Source organism: Vespula pensylvanica, chromosome 9 (assembly GCF_014466175.1).
Source record: "Vespula pensylvanica isolate Volc-1 chromosome 9, ASM1446617v1, whole genome shotgun sequence".
Classification (NCBI taxonomy): domain Eukaryota; kingdom Metazoa; phylum Arthropoda; class Insecta; order Hymenoptera; family Vespidae; genus Vespula; species Vespula pensylvanica.
In genome coordinates, this window is record NC_057693.1 from 705,480 (window position 1) to 719,474 (window position 13,995).

At 35.7% G+C, this 13,995-nt stretch overlaps 1 protein-coding gene across 3 annotated transcripts in view; it reads left to right on the top strand.

Annotated features, from left to right (window-relative positions):
* The first annotated feature begins 2,034 nt into the window (after window positions 1-2,034).
* LOC122631419 (putative polypeptide N-acetylgalactosaminyltransferase 9) overlaps window positions 2,035-13,995 on the top strand; it is a 167,188-nt gene continuing 155,227 nt past the window's right edge. For 2 of the 3 annotated variants that reach the window (XM_043817074.1, XM_043817073.1), the window contains exon 1: window positions 2,036-2,919. The gene's annotated coding sequence lies outside the window, so the exon portion shown is untranslated. Of the gene's footprint in view, window positions 2,920-13,995 lie in introns of all 3 variants that reach the window. The other variant, XM_043817078.1, reaches the window with a different exon arrangement.

Genomic DNA, 13,995 nt, shown 5'->3' on the forward strand with positions numbered 1-13,995 from the left:
CTCTCGTGCGGTAGCTTGATTTAGATTCTTTTTCACAGTGACACAGTTATCCGTAGACAGTGCTTTTGGCTTGGCATTTATCATGCTAGCAACGCCAGAGTCTCTGATTTCCCCAGGTGCGCATACACGTGCATACACCTGCATACTCTTTGCGTATAGATTAGAACAGAAGCATTGTATAGATAATTCGTAACTGCATTTCTCATTGACGAGAGGCCAATGTTCGTTGTTATCCGTATCCGTTATTTTTCCGATACATTTTTAACGACCTTAACAGTAGTATGACGTAAATGTCATATCACTGCAGTGATTGAAATATTAGTACGGATATCTATATTTTTTTTGCTCTCTTTATAACACCCATTCGTTTCTTTTCTAACATTTATTTCCTCGATTTCGTTAAAATGAAAGATCATGCTTTACTCGTTTCTTTCTTCTTTCGGAAATTGATAGAGAAAGTAGAGCGAAAGATTCATACGTGCAGAGATTTTTAGGTCAACGATGTTACCGATGATTTATCGTGAGACAAATCGATGAACGAAAACGAGGAAGCGTGCGGCACAGTTACGATTTTGACCCTATATTTTCTGTTGAAAAGCTTGGTGGCGACAGGAGGACTTTGGTCCTTCTAGATGCTAGAAAAGCCAATAAGTTCTTGCTTCTTTTTACGTTCTCTTCACGAAGTAAAGAGGCAGACGAGAGTGACAGATAATTCGAAAGAAAATCGATAATCGTTTGTATGAATGTTCAATCTTGTTACTCTAACTTTATATCACCTCTCTTGCCTTCTTTTTTTTTTTTTTTTTTTTTTTTTTTTATAAATAAATATACCGATAAAATATTATTAGAATCCTACGCGACTCGCCATACAAACAGCTATACGGATAGATATGCAGGTAAGCGAAAAATATACACAAATTTCGCTTATGATCAACACTTTATTAAAGATCTCTCAAGGTTAAAGATATTATTAGTTTAAGATGTGTCGATTATCTGAAATTTTATGAACAAGGAAATCCCTGAATCGTTTGATAGTTTTATTATCTGACATAAAAATATAAACTGTTTGTGACGTTGTAAATACCCGTAATAAATATCTCCCATAAAGGTAATATGGGTTGAGTATTTATAGAAACCGACCAGGGTATTTTTCATTTATTTTACCAGGTACTTCAGTCAGGTAATAACGGCTCCAGTCAAAAGTCGAATCAATGTAGTTCCAATGACAAATTTTTCCTTTTTTCTCAATAAGTCTCTCGGGAAATATAAAAAATACTAAAGACTGTGCACGTTCGAAGTCGTTCGTGTTAAATTCGGGTCAGCGAGCATGGCTTGGCGAAAGGTTCCGCGCGAATGGAGGAAGAATTACTATGCGAAAAGTTCGTGCCCCTCGTTTCTTCCCTGATGGACGATTAAAACTTCCACCGTCGAATTTACAAATTCCTTCGGGGTCTTCGACTGACGGAAACGCATTAGTTCGCCTCGCTCAACGAATTTAACCCCGATCCCCTTAGCATCGCAGCAGACCTATCTCGAATTAGAATTTAAATCCGTGGAACGGCTTACTCGTAACAGCTTGATTTTTTTCATTGCGATTACGCTCCCAAATAAATGTTCATAATACGACGTGGAAATTTCGTATCGATCGTTGGGACAGATGGTGACATAGAAAACAAATCTTTTGGTTAACAAAAAAGAAATCATTTAATTACATCTCAAACGAATAAGAGGTTAATCGATTTTATTTTGCTTATACAATATATGAGATATAATATGCTTGTTAAGTTTCAACGTTTGATGAAGCTGGTAGGAAATAAAAAACGAAACAAAAAAAGAATATATAAAAAAGAAAATGCATTTTTCTTTTCAGAAAGTGCGTATCGACCGATAAAAGGAGTTTCGATAAGCGGCACTTTTGATATCGTGGGAAGATCAAGGATACAATGCGCATGCGTGTCTTCGTTCTTTTGATGGAACTTGGTGGCGCTGGCGAAGGTACGTACTAGAGAGTAGGAGGAGTGGGGGATTAATCTACATCGGTCGAACGGAGAAAGGCAGTCGCGGCGCGGATATTGCGGCGTCTGGCTGCAGCGGATCGGAACAGAGCGTGTGGAGGACAGTGGAGAAACCGCGTGCCATTGACAGGTCAACGAGAATAGCGGTAGAGGCTATCGAACGAACGTAGAAACGAACGAAGAAACGTTCGTACTTAGTCCAACGAGATACCACGTGTTTTGTTCGCGTAGAATTTTATTAACGTTCTCTCGTCTTCGCTATCCTTCGTCCGTTTGTTGTCTGTCTTTCTTTCTCTCTCTCTTTCTTTCTTCCTTCCTTTCTTTCTCTCTTTCTTTCTTTCTCTCTCTCTCTCTTTCTTTCTCCGAATTGAACAGTCATTTGTTTCTACGAAGGAAGAGAGAGATAGACATATAATTTGAACGTGCAGTTTGTCGCAGTAATTTATTCGAGAGAAGCGTGTGTGTCCTTCGAAAAAACCGTTTCAGTTTCTCTCTTTCTCTCTCTCTCTCTCTCTTTTTCTTTTTCTTTCTTTCTCTCTCTCGTTGGTTTGTGAAGTAGCACGCGCGCGCGCGCGTAGTAACCGTCATACGAGTGTGTATTTGTGCCACGCGGAAAGTGTCTACACATACGACTTTCGCGGAATTACGTCGAAGGAGAAACACATCGAGACTCGACGGAGATCGTTGATGCTGAGTAGTGTCGTGCTCGTGCTCGTGCTGTCCAGGACGTTTACCTCGATCGCCTTGACATTGAGCTTGGTCTTGCCTGACGTTTCTCCTTTAGCTTTTTGAACCACGCAACGCCCCCTTTCATCGCTCGACAACGTTCAAGAGGCTCACACGCTACAGTTCGAATAATTTCGACGACGGTTATTTTCGTCATCGATTTATTTCCGTCATTCAGGTAAGTTTTAACTAACCTATCTTTTTTTTATTTTTAGTCCCTTCGAAAATGATCGTGGTTCGTGAAAAAGAAATCGATCGATCCGTTAACGTCCTTCGTTCTTACCTTTGTCGGTGGTCATTAGTCTTATCTGGAACGTATCGTGTAAAGTGCGATCGAAAATTGTTCCGTGCCGGTATAGCGAAGTAGAAGAGAGGGAGAGAGAGAGAGAGAGAGAGAGAAAGAGAGCACTGTATTTACCACTACGTAACCCAGATGTACGAGTGATAGGGCTCTCTCATGCGACCTACATAAACAGGTGTACCGCCGGTACGTTCGTTCGTTTCGGCGATCAAGCGTTTCTAAGCGTTTCGTAACGACGCGTCGTTCTCGTAATTTTCATTGGAAAAATCAATGCCGGTTGAGCGCGTCTAGCGCGTCTAACGATAATTCGTTCTCGTTGAATTCCTCGATTATTTTTTCCCTCTTCTTTTTTTTTTTTCTTTATTTTTCTTTTTCTTCTTTTTTTTTTTTTTTTCTTTTTAGTTATCGCCTTTTGAAACAAAATGTGTATACGAATACAACAACGCTTGTGCGATTAATAACTGAAAATTTAAAAGATCTCGACACTATGCGTCTCCACGTAGAATTATTTGATAAAGGAAAAAAAGATTGAGAAATAGAAAAATAATGTTATGCTAAATGCGTTTCCTCGGTTCTTTGTGTTTAATGCGAGAGCACCCCAACTCTACGACTTCCCTTCTCGTGACAAACGAAAAGTTAGAGCGTAAGCCGAAACTCGGTCATTACGTGGTTTCCACTTTGCTTTAACGAACTTTCTAAGCATCCTTCACAATGGTCGGAGGTGGTGTGGTGTGATGTGGTGTGGTATGGTATGGTATGGTGTGGTGTGGTGTGGTATGGTATGGTATGGTATGGTATGGTGGTCTCCCTTCCCAAAGCGTTTTAAAAGAATTACTTTCAGTTCGGCTTGATTGATCGTTCGTCGTGTCAAAGCTTGTACCTAATTCCTGAAGATTCTTTCTACCTTCTACTTGATTAGTTTGCGACTCTACGATTAATTATGCCAAGGTAACTAGTGGAGCTGTTCCTCCACCCACTCTTAGATTTCTTTTCTCAGACATTAGTTTTTCTTGCTTCATCTTTCTTATTCATACAGTTTATCGTGTCAGAAGACGAATCAGTTTTTTTCTTTTCTTTTCTTTTCTTTTTTTTTTTTTTTTTACATAGAATCTACATCGATCCATCGTATTAACGAGCCAAGTCTTTGTATTCTAACGATTTTAGTGTTATAAAAGTGTTTAATTGTTAATTAAATTTAATAATTAATTTTTAATTCTTATTTTAATATTAATTTAATTCTCGTTCGTCAACATCGTCAATGTCGTCGTCGTCATTATCGACGTGTTTAGTTTAGAGTAGTTTCTTTGTCTGTTTTGTTATTTTGTTTTCTTTTTTTTTTCTCTTTATTTTTCTCCGAATCGATTCGTTCTTTCTTTCGTTTGCTTCTTCCCCCTCTTCTTCCCTTTCATCCCTATGTCTTTTGATTTCTTATATACAATGGAAGGTCGTTCGGTCGTTTGGTCGTTCGACACATTTAGTTGTGTGTTTTTATTTCACCGTATTTGCTTGACGCACGAACTCTCATAAATTTCCACGAATTATAGAAATTTCTCGCTTTTACCTTCGATCGATCGTCACTCATTCTATCTTTTTCTCTCTTTCTTTTTCTCTCTCTTCGTTTGGTATATCATTCATCTGTTACTGTATACGATACGAACGCGTCAGATATATTCACATGGAACAGAATTCGTGAAAAAGATATTACTGCTAAATATACCTTCTCTCATTCGTGTATCATTCGTTTATAAAAAGGAAAAAAGAAAAAAAATACAAAAAAACGAGAACGATTTGAACTTACACGTACTTTTTTAATACCTAAACATAAAAGAATGTTTGAAAGATCGCCGAGAGATCGATGGAAAGTTTTTTAAGGATATATCATAGAATTTCATTCGATTAATCGTTTATTTTCTTACGTCGTATTATTTTATTACGTTACAATACAATGCAATTTACAAATTGATTATATTATAAAATTGAAATCTTATAGAAATGATAATAATAATTTTCGTTTTCGATATATACATAATTTATCGCGTTAAACGCTTTCTAAGCTTTCCCTTTCTTTCGTATTTTGTTATTTTTCTTTTTCTATCTCTTTCTCACTTTTCTTTTCGTTTACCGGTCTTCCTATTTATTTTTATTAGCACCTAGGAAAGCAAAAGCCGAAGGGTAGCTTCGTCGGACGTGATCGTCGAGATTTCAAAAGGGATTTCGTTCTACGAGGTATAACAACCGACCTGTTTGCCACTATTTTCGTGTGTGAATGTGATAGCTTAAATACGTACGTGTCCTACCTACTAGTAACAGTTTGTCCTAATACAAGTCCGAGCTGGGTAAGGTCGTTAACGGAACCGTTGTAGGTTTCTCTGCACTTTGTCTCCCTTTTAATTTTCATGTTATTTGAAAAGGATTTGTCCTTTCCTATTTTCACTTCATAATGTTAATTGTTATTTTCATATCTAACCAAAATTTTTTACCTCGATATATTTCGGTAGCGACCGAGGGACTTAGATAATAAATATCAGGTAATACCTTGAGCAATAAAAGAATAAACGTTAATATTTTTAGTTGAAAATAAAATAAAAGGATAAAAGTTGATATTTTTATAATATATAACAAGCTAGTAATGGACAAGGCCTATTGATTTTATAATCTTGTATTTAGGATGTTAACGTATTATACCATTATTTTTTTTTTTTCGAGACATTTTCTAAGATATTCGTTTAAACTACTAGCATCTAGAAAAAGAAAAAGTAGTTATCTAGTAGAACTGAAGGAATATTAAATCGGATTAATTATTTACTCGAACGAGCGACCTGATAAATAGATTCTGTATAACATCGATTTATATCTTCGCTATTGTTATATTAGAATAATGCTTTTTTATACTATGTATAAGTTTTTAATTCATTGCATTTGTATTTTATATATATATATATTTTTTTTGTAATAATGACAATTTCTTCAGCCTTTTTTTCATGTTTGGACGTATCCATGGAAATTTTTTAATTATATGTATCTTTCTTTCTCTCTTTCTACTTTTCTCTCTTAATTCGATATAACGAATTTAAGTCAATCTATTTTTTTATTTTCATTATTAATTAAAATAAAAAGTATTAGCGACGTAATTTGCTTATTACTTCGATCCAAAGCAATCTGATAGATTTTATTATTTTTTATTCGAACGAAAGTTATCAGAATCCGTTTTGATGATAGAAACCAGGAACAAATATTTATCACCGTTCAAGGTGATATTGTCGTAAAGAATTATCATGACGTCTATTTAAAGCTTATTGATTCTACCTCCTTTTCTTTTTTTTTCCTTTTTTTTCTCTTTTCCTCTCTTTGTGAAAAAAAAAAATAGCTCGATGATATACTCAACATCAAGATTAGATATAACGTACTCAAGATCAAGATTAGATATATGTATCTATCGCATCGATGTTACACGCGAATATGACATGCTCGAACGTTACGATCGAACTTACGATAACATTTTTTGTTATCTTTCCTATACTTTCTTCCCTCCCCTTCTATTTATTCTCCTCGTTACAGGATTGAACATATCCATCGATCGTTCTATACGTGCGTTGATTGCGGCCGTGAAAGAACGCGTATTTGCAGTGCGTTCGAACGCGGGTATTTAAATTTTAAATGGTCAACCAAGCTATCGTACCGTTGTATATTGTACGTGCGCGTTACGGTCAGATAGCTGTAATTCGTTGTACACATCCTCGACGCCTTCGATCCTTTTTGTCGTTTGATCGAATCGAACACTCGACCGGAGTAACTTGTATCTCGTTCGAATATGTACGTACGTTCTCGTCGTTGTATATCTATATCGAACGAACATATATATATATATATATATATATATATATATATATATATGGATACAAACACATATAGACAAGTTTATTGATTATCGGACGCACGATTAGATATATAAACCACGTTCTACTGCTCTATTCTTCTTCGTTTGTCGCGTTGTTCGTTGTTTCGAGAAATCAATTTTTCAGACTGGTATATATCGATGCTATGCTTTTTCGTGTACCACGTTAAATTCATAAATCTTCGTACGTGCCGATGCGATCTATCGAAACGATACTGAAAAGATCACTTTCTAGTCGGTCGAATTTTCTATCTCGGAGCTTTTCTCGAAAGGTTACGAAGGGAGAGGACGATCTCGATGGATCGTCTTCGAGGGGTTAAAACGTCGATCGCCGGAAGAGATAAAATGGAAAAAGTAAGAGAGAGAGAGAGAAAGGAGAAGAAAGAGGAGGAGAAAGAGGGTAGTTGGAGAATGTCGACGAAATAAACGGAGAGTACTGGGTTCGATCGATTTGTTCTTTGGTCTAAGCGTGGCTCAACGGAGCTTGCTTACGGTTCTGAGTCCTGAGCCCCATCCGGTTACATAGCGATTCGTGGCAAACATGTGGTCAGACCGGTTGACTCAGGCAGATTGCTTCGTTTCTCTGTTGCCCATCTCTCTTCACTCTTTCTTCCTCTTCACCTGCAGCATCAAGTCGTAGTCTTTCTCTCTTTTTCTTTCTTTCTCTTTCTTTCTTTCTTTTTCTACATACCTTTAATACCATATTACTTGTCTATTATTTCTACGTACACGTGTAAGTACATAAAATAGATCTACGTATCTACTATGTAGTAATATCGTAAAGAACATTAATATTTAGAATAATCCAAAGTTCTACGTTAAAGTAAAAACTAAATAAATTAATTAACAAGTTTTCATGCTTTTTTATTATTGTTATTATTATTTATTTATTTATTTATTTTTTTTATTTATTTTTTTCCTTTATAAGACATCGTTTTCGTTGAAAATTCTTCGTATATGTATCACGCTTATTTTAAGAGACAATCGACCGACGTATTTTACATACTCTGTTTATACATGCACGTATGTGTGCGTATACGTAGTCCAGCCCATAGCAAAGCCTCTTCTTTGCGTTGCTCGAGAAAGGTTAGTCGAGAAAAAGAGAGAGAGAGAGAGAGAAAGAGAGAGAAGAGTACGTTCGAGAGAAACGGCCACGAAATGCAACGGGTTTTCCATGGGTTTTCGTGAAAACATGAAAATATGTGCATACGAAATAAGCGAAGAAAGAGAGAGATAGAGAGAAAGAGGAAGATAGGGAGGGAGAGAGACAGAAAGTCGATCAAAAAGTCGACACGGTTCTTCGACGAGCGAGAAACGCTCTGGAAATACATCTACCGATATCGAGTGAAAATGTTTTCAAAACGAAACGTATTTTACATCTTCTATCCTCGTGGAATTGAATGTTTCTCGATGAATGTTTGGTCCTTTCTTTTAACACATATATGTATATATATATATATATCTATGTATATGTGCCCTCTCTATGTCTATCTATTTCTTTGGTACAAACATTGGACGAAATGCGATCGTAAAACGACAATCTTTCAATTGATGTATTATTTCGATCGCATTCGTGCGAAATCATCCGTTTATATTATTTACGCGATGAAACGATGAAACGATGAAACAAATAGAATTTTTATTTTTCAAATAAAGAAGCTACTCGCTCGATTGAGTTAAATTTGTTTTTACTCGTTTGAAATTCAACTCATTTCGAAGGTACGTGCGTTCAAAGAAAGTTCTTTAAGCGAGGCACGTTTAACCTTCAAGGCATGTACCTAATCGCTCGCTCGCGATCGTTAGATCCGTGTGCGCGATGGAATTCGTTAGGAATATCTCAGAATCGACGATACTGAAAGTATCGGTAACTTCTCTAGGCGAAGAATAAGAATTTAAATCTTATAAAAATGTTTGGGGGTGAGAGCGGAAGAAATAATTACAAACACTATTATATTCTTCATCGCACGATATACTTATTCCCTTTTTCTACGAAATCGAAGATAATTCTCTTCGTTCTCTTTTTCGGATTATTCGTTTGATGTTAAACTCGGGCGCACAAAAGAAAGAGAGAGAGAGAGAGAGAGAGAGAGAGAGAGAGAGAGAGAGAGAGAGAGAGAGAGAGAGAGAGAGAGAAAGAAAAAGATAAGATTAATCGTGTCTCTCGATGTTAACGATGGTGTATAAAAATGACTGCTAATTTTTTAGTCACAATCGTACAAATTACACGATCGATCCAAATAAGGATCGATAGAAGCTTCCTTTGAACTCATTAATTTCCATCCAAAGAGATACAGAGTAGATATTTAAAAATATATTTTAAGCTTGTATTTCTTTTCTATTTTAATTTTTTCTTTCTTTTTTTTTCTAAGAGAGTTTATATTTAACTCGATCCGATTTACGAACGATCCGTTTATAATAGGATTATCAATCATCTTTATTAAGTTTGACTTATATATATCGTAAAACGAAACGTACATGTTCTTTCATTCGTTAAAGACTTCATCAACGATTTCGAAATCGAAATAATATTTTTTAGCATGTTGATCTAATGTTTTTCTAGATAATACCATTCACTCATCAGAATACGAAATATGTCTATATATTATTGTGGATGGTTGAATCTACACAAGACGATGTCTTCCATCTTCTCCCAGACATCTCGTCATTTGATTTTGAAAACGTAATTGTATAACTTATGTTATGGGTCGATGACCCCTCGTTCGAGGAGTGAGTAAGAGGAGTTAGAATGAATACCTCTTCACCGGCTACTCTTTGCTTTAATGATCATTGTCCGCTTCCCGTTATCAATATCCTTATTATCGACCGGTCGCGTCTCTAGTCGATGGATGTAATATTACGTTCGTATGTCCCACAATTCTATGTCGACACTCTCGACATTCTGTTATCTTGAAATATCTTTTTTGCGAAAAAAAAAAGAAAAAGAGAAGAAAAGAACATGAAGTTTTCCATACCGGAAAGTACGTTTCCATTCTTATGCAACACCTACTAATGCATCTCAATATAATTTTTCGCGTTGTATTTACTTACATTATGTACTCTTGCAATATTCTCCAGCTGTTGTTATTGATTCAGCTGTCTTTTCTATGTTTCTATCGAGTAACGTGACGAGTAATATTTAATGTTCATTGATAATACACATAATAATGTCGTATATAATTACGTAGATTGAAAATGACAGAACATATTATTATTACCCATCGTAACTTCTCATTAGCATAAAAAAAAAGAAGAAAAAAAAAGAACAAAGAAAAAACGAAGAGAGGAAAAAAATGAAGCAAGTTAATAAGAAATCGCTCAAATAGCAATCAACTGTCCTATATATAACGAATACGATAAAATGACGTCTATACGTAAGCCTTCCGTCCCCATTGAGTTAATGACCAAACTCGATTTTCCACGGCAGTATGCATAATTGACACGCAATTAATTCGAAGTTGGAACCACGTACGGGTAACATTGCTGCCGGCGGCATTGCCATCGTTCAGGAAAACTTTTTCGATCTACCGAGTTTATTAGAGGCGAAGCTAGTGCTCTTCCTTGATTTAGAAACTACAGATTTTCCAATTGGATCTTTCTACATGCGAGTAAAAGGGAAAGGGAAACGTATATGCTTGAAATAGACGCTGAATAATACAAATAGAGTCAATTGTTACGTTCCACTTTCTCTTATAAATATCACTACTATTACTTGAAGTTTCGAATATTTTTAAAGTAAAAATATTTTCCATCGAAAGTAAGAATTTCCAGTTAGAAATATTTTCTAATTTCAAATGTGAAAAATTCCATTAGAAATAATTTCTATTCAATAGAAATATTATTTATGGACTAGTTGAATACTAGTTAAAATTTCATTGTTACTTATTTACTCATTGACCAATCGCGTATTTTATGTCATATTTTTCATTTCGTACAATAGTACGAACAAATTGTATAATAAGAATTCGGTTTGTATATATTTAAAATATGTTGTTTGTGTTTGGTTCACTTTTCTTTTAATGGACGATTGTAAATCTTCTTATAACTTAAGACGCGCATAAAGGGTATTCTTTCGAAAAGTACCTTTTCATAGAAAGAAAACCATTTAAAGGAATCATTGTGGAATGTATTTTAACCATTTAACTCGCAATATTAAAAGAACAGAAAGGTAGAAATCGTAAAGAATTGGAAATAAATATATTATTTTCGAAAATGGATGTGAGCATTCTTAAACGAGTTATCTTCTTTCTTTTTGTATTTTATATTCGAATTTTATATTATTTTCTTCCTTGATATATTTAAAAGAAATTACTTTCGACTTAACTATTAACAATATAAGATCCGAATTTTCATTTAGAGTTTCTTTGAATGACAAAACAGTACGAGAATAATTTACCGGAAAGGCTACTAAAAAAGGGATACTTTTTTTTTTTTTTTTTTTTTGAAATCTAATTCATTCGGCGAGCTATTCAAAACATAGTTGAAATTATACGGAAGATATACAAGTAGGGGAAAGTGTATAGGTTGAAAAGATGTAGGCAGATACGTTGCAGGTATCTTCTAGGTATCTATTTTGGTACTCTTTCGGCTTTTGAATCATTTCAACGATGGGCATGAGCTTTGGAACATTTTTGTTACCGCCTTTACGACCCAATTTCCAATTTCCAAGGACGAAAAGAAGCACGGTACTTTCGTCCAATGCTTGTGTCACACGTACCGTGCCGCTTGTGTAAGGGTTGCTCTTCTGCAAAAGAAACTCAATGGCAGAGAGAGAGAAAGAGAGAGAGAGAAAGATAGGAGAGAAAACGAGAGCGTTCTCTACTTCTTCCATCTTCTTCGTCTCTTTCTCTCTCTCTCTCTCTCTCTCTCTCTCTCTCTCTCTCTCTCTCTCTCTCTCTTCTATTTTTCCTCCACGACGCTCTTGGACCGTTCATTCTTAGCACGCGAAATCCAATTTTCTGTAGCCGAAGAATCTCGATACTTTTTCACCTTGTAGGTATAGCTCGCCTTCCTTTTTTTCCATCCCCTTGTTCCTTCCACTCGTTTTTCCTCGACAGCCTTGCCAACCCTGTCGTTCGATCGAATTCAATTCTGAACCGTTAAACTTTCGTCATCGGTACGAAGGAGACGAATCTTAACGATCCTGACATTTTTCTTGGCTTTCTCATTGATCGTATTGCTGGAGGGTAAAAGGGGAAAGGAGAAAAAGAAGGCAATCTTGTCGTAGGAATTAAGAAGATTTCTTTCGTTCCGACGCGATAAGTCTCGAAAATAGATTTCTCATTTTCGTTCTTTATACATTCGATATCTTTTGTAATCTTTTCCCTCCATTCCTCCAACCCCTTACTACAAACGATAATGAAGTTCGCGAGTAACTACGCTTTTCTCATTAGTCATCGTTAATTTATCAAAATAGATGTCACTGTGGTATTTCACTTTTGTTAGTTCCTTTTACTCGTACTTTTTATGGAACTCGATTTCTTACGGTACGATTACGGTTTGTAATGTATTTTAAATTGTTCGAAATTACTCGAACATTTTCCACTAATCGGCAATAATGATTCGTGATTTCTATCCAGATACGACATTTTTATCTTGGATCAACGATTCTTTGCGTACTCTTTATCTTTTCATATCGACAAGTACGCAACTCGGATCCAAAGCGTAATGGTAATTAATTAGGTTAATAGACGCGTCTAACTGCGGCATGCTATGTTCTCTTTAATGTTTTTTTTCATATATATGTGTGTATGTTAGGTAAGTAGGTAGGTTGGTAGGTAGGTAGGTAGGTAGGTAGATAGGTACGTAAGTAAGTGTGTGTAGTTATATAGAGACGTAAGTGATATTGCCTTCGTCAATAAACGGGATTACCGTTAAACTGTGATATTAAAAGTCTACGAAAGAAGGCTTGGGATTCATCATTCTATTCGTACTTGAATCACCGGATCAGAGAGAAATTCATGATTTAGCAGGATTTATAGTAACGAGGAGAAATCGATCGACCTGGTTCAATGGATTCCAGTATTGTATGCGACTTTATTCTATTATTAAGCCTTGCAAGTCGTATTGAGATATTTTCTCAAAGTAATTGAATATTTCCAGTTAGTTTCGAAATTTTGAATAATTTAATCAGGTCAACGAAATTCGTCAGTAGTGAATTCTCTCTTTTTTCATATGTCTGTCTCTATTTTTACTTTAATTAAATATTCTAAAGATTAAATTATGCACTGGTATTCGTAGCATACGTCATTATTATATACATAACACTGTAGATTGTTAGGTTAATATAAAGAGATAGAAGAGTAAGAGAGGTAGATCTGACAGAAAGAGAAATAGAGTCAGAGAGAGAGAGAGAGAGAGAGAGAGAGAGAGAGAGAGAGAGAGAGAGAGAGAGAGAGAGAGAGAGAAACAGAATATATTATCAGTTTTTTCGCTTATATATTCAACGATAGTAGTTACGATATATCGCAAGTATGTTTTTGCTTCGTAACAACGAGTAATATTACAAGCTCCGGGAATGAAGTGCGAATAGATTGTCGATTTGCTCGAACGTGGATATTGCATAATTTTTTTATCACTCTTATATGCTTCGAAACAATACAATTATTTACTTATAAAACGTATTTTCAAAATTAGAATTATTTTTAATACAAACTGATAATCTTACGTGTCGTAAGAATTATGTTTATCACGTATCCAGTTTTTAAATGTAGTAGCGTTCTCTACTTCCCTCCCTCCCTCTCTTTCTCTCTCTCTCTCTCTCTCCCTCTCTCTATCTCATTTTATCTCAGATCGATAGTGGTAACGCACGGGCTATTCTACCAGCGGCATTCAAAAGATAAATGTACTCTCGCATCATCATGCAATCCCTTTGTACGAGGCTGTGGCTCGGTCACGCGCGCGCAAACGGTCGAGCGTCACTTGATGAAACGTCAAAGGGAAATCCTGTAGATTACGCTGCAATTCTCTCCATCTCTCTTTCTCTTTCTCTCCCTCTCCCTCTCTCTGTTTCTCTCTTTTTCTGTCCCTGTCCCTGTCTTTCACTCTCTCTCTCTCTCTCT